The sequence below is a fragment of the Oratosquilla oratoria genome, chromosome 18 (genome assembly GCF_046742065.1).
Source record: "Oratosquilla oratoria isolate Oo_2021 chromosome 18, ASM4674206v1, whole genome shotgun sequence".
Taxonomy (NCBI): domain Eukaryota; kingdom Metazoa; phylum Arthropoda; class Malacostraca; order Stomatopoda; family Squillidae; genus Oratosquilla; species Oratosquilla oratoria.
In genome coordinates this window covers 1,333,010-1,342,500 of record NC_134794.1, presented here as the reverse complement: position 1 = coordinate 1,342,500, position 9,491 = coordinate 1,333,010, and positions in this window count along the sequence as shown.

The following is a 9,491-nucleotide window of genomic DNA, read 5'->3' as shown; positions in this document are numbered from 1 at the left end:
TTCCTTCAATTTCCCATTCTACTTTAAACTTAATGTCATGTGCAAAGTTGCTGAGCTTATCAAGAGAAATGTGGAAAGGGCCTCATTTGCCATCCCAGATACTGAATACATCATCGGCATATCTGAACCAGAACATGTCAGCTGGCTTGATATCAGGTTAATAGTACGCACTCAAAGTACTCCATGTACAAATTCGCCAACACTGGGGAAAGGTTAGAACCAGGGTTGCCAGGTTTTCTACCAGGAAAAATGCCAATTTCTGACAAAATGCTGCCAAAAACTGCCAAATTGTTTTTAAAATATTCAAAAAAAAAAAAAAAAGCCTACCATTACATTTTCTAAGATTTTTTTTTGCATTTTGGTTATGTGTAGTTAAAAATAATGTGTATAACTACAATTACAATATGAAAAATATTCTTTACTGTTGACTAGCTAATATAAAACAATACCACATGATATAACCAAGATCAATTTATATCATTCATGTACATCATCATTTAATTCTAGTGGTACTGTAATGAACCACCATACTCTGAAATAAATCTACTTACAAGACTGTGTGTGAAAAGGAAAGAAAGATATGAACTTCCAAAATAAAATATATTATACTCCATATGTGAGAAAAAAAAAATTAACTAAAATAAAATATATAACGTTTAAGTTCCTAAGGAAAATTTTTGGTATCCTCTACAATAAATTAAACCAGTTTATAAAACAGCCTCCTAGAGACTCTGACATACATAAATGAAAAATACATTTATGACTTTTTTTATTGAGTCTAAATATAATCAAAAGCATCATCAGATTCAGAAATGTTTGATGAACCACTCCGTTCATATATATTTTTACTGGAGAAGAGTTGAAACATCCTTTGGCTAGGCACAAAATCTTTGCAACATTTCCCTCTGAAATGTAGATGAGTGCGGATGCGGATAACTGCATCTAACATTTTCACTCCCATCCTGTTTCTTAACTTGTTCTTCACATAAGTCACATGTGAGAACCTTTCAACCACAGCATTACTGACAGGGGCACTAGGCATGAAAGTACATATTCGGAGATTTCTATTAAAGGGTGGGAGCCTATTACCTTTTTGGAACCTACACCAACCCAAAAAGCTTTACTGTCTTCTGGCATTTTGCCATTGAACACAGGTTCCTCACCCCTGTTTACATAGAAAAATTTCCTTTACTGTTCTTCAATTTTACCAAAGTTACTTTCAATGAAATGTTGGAAGGGGAGATCTTGAAACTTTGCCCTCTCTAACTGATTAAGAATCTTTACTGGGCTCAATGCTAACAACTTCTTGAATGTATTTTGAGTGGGAGGAAGGCGCCTTTCTAACTGCAGTATGGATTCATTGATGAAAGAAATACACTTGAAACTTGATGCAATTAAAAGAATGATCTCTTATCACGACCGGGTATTTAGAAACGCCAGAAAAAATGCCAAATTCCAATTAATGCCACCCAACCAATTTTCCTGCCAAACACAGTAAAAAAAAAAAATGCCAAAAATGCAAAATTTGGCATTAAAAACGCCAATCTGGCAACCCTGCTGCATCCGTATCTTTGCCTGAAAAAAAAAAGTATTATTGAAGGAGAAAATATTGAAAGTGATACAAAGACATGTTAAACTAATAATTTTTGGAAATGAAAGAGGAAGTTGATCTTGAAGTGGTTGCAACTTGGTTTCTAAAAAATCTGACATCATCAACTTTAATGTTAGTGAATAAATAAACTATATCGAGACTGAGTAATCTACTGTGTTCTGGGATTTTTTTGTCTCTTAATTTTGTTTATGAAGTCTTCAGAATGTTTAATGTGGGAGTTGGAGAACTCCCTACGAAAGGTGAAAGGATTCCTGTAAGCCATTTGGAGGTCTTATCAGTGCAATAATTCCTGTTAGAAATGATGGGTCTTTGTGGAGTTTAGTGAGACCATAGAATCTGGGTAGCTGAGGACTGAGGACTTATAACTTGCTGAGTAATTTGTCTCCTATGATTCTACGGGCTTGCTTATTAAATTAGGGGCTTTCGCTTCATAATCACATTTATCGAGTACTAATTTCCTCCCTTTGTCTGCTCTAGTAATGACCTTATTGGCGATTTACTTCAAGTGTGTGTGTGTGTGTATTATATATATATATATATATATATATATATATATATATATATATATATATATATCACTGTCCAGTAATGTCGTACATACATACATATACCAAGGCTTTTTCCCCCTTCCAAGGGAGGTAGCCAAAAAGGGAAAGGCATAAAAACACTCCCACCCATTTCATCCCTAAATACACTCCACACCCCTCCCACCCTTCCTCTCATCTGAGCACCTCCTGGATGACGGGTCATCCCTGCACCCTGCCCACCGCCCTGGGTCAGAAGCAGTGTCGCAAGACACAGCACATCCACAGCAAGGCCGCTTCATTTAATCGGCGACCCCCCCTCTCCGTCCCCCTTTGCATATAAGGCGAGGACGGGGAAAAATCCCTTCGGGCTGCGTCAAAATTTACTCACACATACTACCCCACCCCCCACCCCCCCCGCCCATTCCTCCTCATGCAGTCACAACATCATCCATATACAACCATTCTCCACTCACCTCTGTAATGTCGTAACACATTCATAAATGCACTAAAAACCCACTATTGATTGGATTTAGGAAAAGAAAGGAAATAACGATTGCCGTATATTTCGATCACTTGCTATGATCCGCTTAAGAGGATCACAGCAAGTGATCGAAATATACGGAAATCGACATTTGCTTTCTTTTCTTAAATCCAATCAGTAGTGGGTATTTAGTGCATATATATATATAGATATATATATATATATATATATATATATATATATATATATATATATGCATACGTACACACACGGAGTTGCATTGTCAATTTTATAGGTGCCGGTGCTCTGGAGTGGCTGACAAAAGCCTTCTATCCCTGTCACCTCTCTCCATCCCGTGGACCCGCTGTATTCCACACGGTGATCAAGTATTCCGTGTCCGCACCCACTCATCATCACATTATAATCAAGAAAACAAAGAAAATGGGGAGTCACTCGCTTGCAGAGGTCCGGCATGCAATACATGTCCACTTCAGTTATCGTCATCTCTTTAATGAAGATATACAAAGTGGTGTAAAAAAAAAAAAAAAAAAAAAAGGTCTGAATTCTCTGGATCTAATTTGTTCCGTCTACCACTGATCACAAGAACCTCAGAGTGGAGGAGATTGCAAGAGACCATAAAGCCTACAACATGTAGTTCCATGTCCCTTACCACCTGTCATCCCTATTCGTAAATTCATCTCCGCTTCTCTGAGAACAACCAACTGTTTCAGAGCTTACTACATTGTCACCACTGTTGGTAAATCAGTTCTTGGCTATTCCTTCCTTAACCTTAAATTTGTACAATTTGTCTGATTTAATTCACTTCTACCAACGAAACACGGCGCTTTATAACATACTTTGGAATCAATAAGACATGAATATTCATATAGAGAAACCTTAAATATTATAAATATTGAACAAGCGCTCACTTTTAATTATTGGTGTGTGTGTGTGTGTGCGCGCGCGCACATAATATTTATCTCCAGGGCCATATATCCTCGAGTCTTTCCCATATTCTTGATACAAGCTACAGTGCGAGTAGTAGGATGGAAAGTTAAAGAACGAACAAATACAAAAGCCATCGCCCGTTTAGTCCGGTTAGAGGATCTCATACTGCCCACTAGCAGCGTAAGTCTGTCAGCTCTATCTGGCTGAAACTGAATTCAGTGTCTGGAACATCCCTAGTTCCGCTAATCTGTGTGTGTCCAAGGCCGGAATTCCTCATCGGCTCTACAGGACTCGAACGGTGGGCCCCTTAACCCTACCGTGAAAACCTCGTCACTCTACCGACTGCTCCACGGGCGACCGCCGATCAATACTTGCGTTTTCTTGGCCACATTCCAACGGAGTGGGCAGCCCGAGTTGTACATTAATGATGAAAGGGTAATATTATGGAATAATTCAACACTAATAAAAAATATATACATGTTACAACTAAAGTAAAAATAAATCAGAACACCTCGCTTAAATCCCATTAAGGAGTCAAATAGCAAGGTTATCTTCATAAATGTTGATACAGATGTAGAAAAATGCAGTATATTATTAATAATCATGGTACTACTCCGATATAGTACTCACTCATACTGTTTTGTAACAGTTTAACATTATTTTGTTGTTCCTTTGCTTGATGCAATGTTCCTTTTGGATGGTGCTCAAATATTTGGACTCAATGTTCCTATGTGTACAAACATTTCAGTAATATTAGCAAAACTATAACAATGTTTATGTGTCATCTGTGTACTGACTGGTATTACTCATGAGTGTCTCTGGTCCCCTCAACCCCCTATGTATGTTTGTCCGTGTGACTTAATGTAGAATAATAACCTGATGAGGACCACAATGGAAATAAGCGTTCATGCTTTTTGTGTTATCCTCGGCAATTTACATTTATTATTTCGAACTATGTGTTCTTGTCATTATTTGCACTTCATGTACATTGATCTATTGCCAAATAAAGTCTATCTATCTATGTCTCAGCTATGGACAGAGAACAGGCTTGATTTTGTGTACTACTAGCTTAGTGAGGGATACCTGATTCCATGAGTAATACCATCCAAATCTGCGTTCACTCATAACTGTTCTGACCCCCCCCTTTTTTTTTTTGTTCTTCAGATGTTTAGTTTAGTATAATAATGATTGATGTTTACAAATTGGCTTCCACCTTTGTTTTGCCAGTCATAATATGGGATATGTCTCAGGTAGGGTCCGAGAACAGTTATGATTTGACCTTTTTCCTCGTTCTCCTTGTTTTACTCATCCTAGTACTGGTCCCCTGTACCCTACTTCTGGTGCTTCAGGTTATAATGTACTACTCCCTAGTGCTCATACTAATTGCCCAATCCGTCCTGAGATTCAGGTTAAATATTAGATTTAATTAATAGGTGACCCTAGCTGCAGTGTAGCATTCACTATAACTACATGTTGTTACAGATGTAGAATATTGTAGTTTATCATTAATGGTACTACTCTGATATAGTACTCACTCATACATGTTGATACAGCTGTAGAATTATGCAGTATATCATTAATGGTACTACTCTGATATAGTACTCACTTATACTATTTTGATACAGCTTAACATTATTTTGCTGTTCCTTTGCTTAATGGAATGTTCCTTATTGTGTTGGTGCTCAAATTTTTTATCTCAATATTCCTATGTGTACAAACATTTTACTAATATTAGCAAAACTATAACAATGTTTATGTGCCATATATGTACTGACTGGTATTACTCATGATTGCCACTGGTCCCCTTAACCCCCTACGTATGTTGTCTGTGTGACTTAGTGTAGAATAACGATCTGATGAGGACCACAATGGAAATAAGCGTACATGTTTTTTGTGTTATCCTCGGCAATTTGCATTTATTATTCCGAACTATGTGTTCTTGTCATTATTTGCACTTCATGTACATTGATTCATTGGCAAATAAAGTCTATATCTTAACGAAATAGGACAAAATTGGCAGAACATGTTAAAGATGGCAACGACCGACACTTCAAACAGTGAAAATAACCCGAGAATGAAAGTTTCATTGATTTAAAACGGTTCGTTAAGATTTTTCATATATTTGTATCATCAATAAATAGTTTCTTTTCTCCCAAACGGTGGGTAGGATAATATGATCTTATAAACTTTGAAATGAAATGTAAGACCACATTTTACCGACGATAAAAGTAAGAAAACAAAACTGTACAGAAGTTCTAAGTTAAATATTTCTTACAGTCTAATGCTTTCCATCGCAACATTCTGTTCATTTCGACTTGACGAATACCCAACAGTTTTATAAAAAAAATCTCAGTTATTTGACATATCGGTAGAATGGGTATTAACATTGTTAATGTGGTTGGTGTCAGGTTATTTGGTTAATCTGCAAGTCAGCTCCTTTGTTAATCATCCACATGACAGAAACCGAGTCATCACCCTCAGGAAATGGGTTTTACAGGAAAAGTACTCCCAAAAGCTGCTTCTGTAGAATCACGATGTTAATATACCGTATATTTTTTCATATTTATTTTACAGTTATAATTTTCACTAACACATATATCCAATTCATCGCAGCATTGGTCAACTATATGTATATACACACCATCTATCATACATATAATGTGTAAACCTACCTTCACAAATATTCACACCCTCGTTAGTAATGTAATCTTAATCTTCTACTACCAACTCGTTTAAATTATATATAATAACCTCTTGCCCGAAGTTTAAATTTAAAAACAGCTTTCAGCAATTTCCAATTCCTTAAAACAATTGTTTACAATTATTATTTTCAGGCGAGCGATGGTCGTATCCACATAGCGTCGACCGTCGAGTGCTGAACATACCAGGTTCGAATCCTTCGCCGCGCAGAAGTTAGGGAAAGGCTTCTCCACTCTAAGTAATGGTCCCCGACCGCTGCTCACTGACTTTGGGATCAAAATGTGAGATAGAGATAGATAGATAGAGATATATATATATATATAGAGAGAGAGAGAGAGTGTGGGAGTGGTGTGTGTGTTTGAGTGTTTGGCACGGCACCCTACTCATAAATCATAAACAAAGAGGCCATGGGACCTGGACATAACTGACGCTAACCTTTCTCAGTTCCCTTTCACCCCTCGTCCCAGTCCTCTGATCTGACTCACCTCTCCTAGTTCCACCTTAGTTGCAACCACAAAAGCCCTGTCAACTTTATAACATACTGTGGACTCAACCAGACATGCATATTCATATAAAGAGAAACCTTAAAAATGATACTGAACAAGCGCTCACTTTTAATTATACACATAGGTGTGCGTGTGTACATAATATGTCGTGTACTCCAAAACTCTTGATACAAGCTACAGTGCGAGTAGTAGGATGGAAAGTTAAAACAAGAATACAAAAGCCAACCCCCGGTCAGTTCGATGGGACGTCTGTCAGCTGACGTCACTAGCTGATTTATTTAATTTCTGGAACTTCTTTGGTTCCTTTAATCTGTCCACGGCCGGATTCCTTTCTATCGCCGGCTCTGCCGGACTCGAACGGTGTCTCCCTTCACCCTACCTTTCATTACTCGCCACTCTCCCGCCTAATCCATGAGCGACCGTCGATCGATAATCGCGTTTTCTTGGCCAATTTCCAGCAGTGGGGGCAGCCCGAATTGTTTATTAATAACGAAAGGGAAATAATACGGAATCCTTCAACACTTACTAAAGTGAAAATAAATCAAAACAGCTCGCTCAAATCACTTTATATCTTAATGAAAGAGGACGAAATGCAAGGTGGATTGGCAATCAAAAATACACATTCTACTGACAACGAAATTTGCAGAACATGTTAAACATGGCAGCGACCGACACTCCAAGCAATGAAAATACAACCTTCATTGATTTAAAACGGTTCCTTGGAGATTTTTCAAATATTTATATAATCAATAAACATTTTCTTTTCTCTCAAACGGTGGATAGGATAATGTATACGATCCTATGAACTTTGAAATGAAATATAAGACCACATTTTACTGACGATAAAAATAAGAAAACAAAACTGTACACAAGTTATAAGTTAAATCTTTCTTGGTCAAATGCTTTCTATCATAACATTCTGTTCATTTCGACTTGACGAATACCCAACAGTTAATAAAAAAAAAATCTGTTATTTGACATTTCGGTTGAATGGGTATTAACATTGTTAATGTAGTTGCTGTCAGGTTATTTAGTTAATCTGCAAGAGAGCACCTTTGTTAATCGTCAACATGACAAAAACCGGGTCATCACCCACAGGAAATGGGTTTTACAGGAACAGTCTACTCCCAAAACCTGCTAGTGTAATAATAATAACAATAATATGTTTTGGCAACTAATCAAATACATAAATCACGATGTTAATATATATTTTTTCATATTTACTTTATAGTTATAATTTTCACAAACGTTTATACAATTTATCGCAGCGTTCGTCAACTATACATACATACATACACACACACACACACATATATATATATATATATATATATGTAATACTCGTACATACAATGTATAAACATCCCTACACAAATACACACTATGGCGGTATTCAACACTTATACTAACATTGTCCTCGCAATTAAACCAAGAAAGCCCAATCTATGGCTAAAACAGTTGTGGTGATGGTAGTATATAAAAGCCATCGCCGGGGGAGTGCGGTGAGGATGGAGCAATTGTCCAGCGCTTTCGCACCGGAGATATCGAGGGCTTGACGTGTTGCCAAGGATACTCACAATACTCTCAATACGCAGGGGGTTGAACCAGGTCAACCGATATGGGGAAACTTTCGGCAGATGCATCTACCAAGGATTCGAACCGTGTTACCACGGAAGTGGTGCCCATCACTCTACCGACCGCTCCACGGCGACCGCCACTTGTATAGTGAAATTTTAGGAAATAGTATTCACATAGACTGGCTAATTTCAGTTATTAAAACTAAATTTCGTAAATTAAGGTATATCAACTCTTGGCGAAAAAATAAAAAGTAATACACTACCGAGCGGAGCTGCGCCGCGATCTTCGTGACGTCATGTTTGTGTCGTCTGTCCCGTCAATCCCGACAACGTAGACCCTGATGACCTCTAGGAATACTATATGCACACCTCGTAGAAGGTTAGGTTAGACTTATTTATTAGACTTCAATTTCTTCGACTCCAGCATCTGTCAAAACAAACCGTCTCGTCAAAACAAACCGTCTCGAAGCTCGCGTAGAGCTCAGTTGTCGCTATAGACTGAGGTCATCGTAAATAAATACACCGCCACATTGGAGGACAAACCACAAGGGAAAAGGATGTAATTATGCTGATGATTTCCCATTTTTTCATGGGTAAGATGCCATTAAAAGTGGCATGAACCAGAATAAAACAGCACGAGCCTTAAGGAAGACTAAAATTTTAACATTTCTAAAAACCAAGAATACCTTCTAGACAGAGGTAGTTTACCATAAGGACAGCCGCGAACTGCAAACTGGTGATCCAGACATTTACTGGAAGGAGATTGTTTATCTCAACGTAATTATTCACCAGTTTGATTACATGCTTACTTTGGCAGTATGTAGGTCATACTAATCCCAAAGAACCGCAGGTCTTCAAACGTCATTCTTAGGTCAGAACAGGCAACACAGGCTTTGATGCTTTATTTATAAAACATTTTAGTCATGTTAAGGAGCACGAGTTTATTTTATTCTTTTTCTAGTTGCCCATGGACAATTTAATTTCATTATGCGAGTGTCCCTTTACTGGTGAAGCATTAATTCTGGTTCAGAGTAATTGTATGACAGTAGATGATCAACTCGCACCTAACTAAACCCTCTACTCCGGTAGAGATGCAGCATTCTTTCCTCCACTTGCAAGCATTTTCTTTCGTTCCTCCTT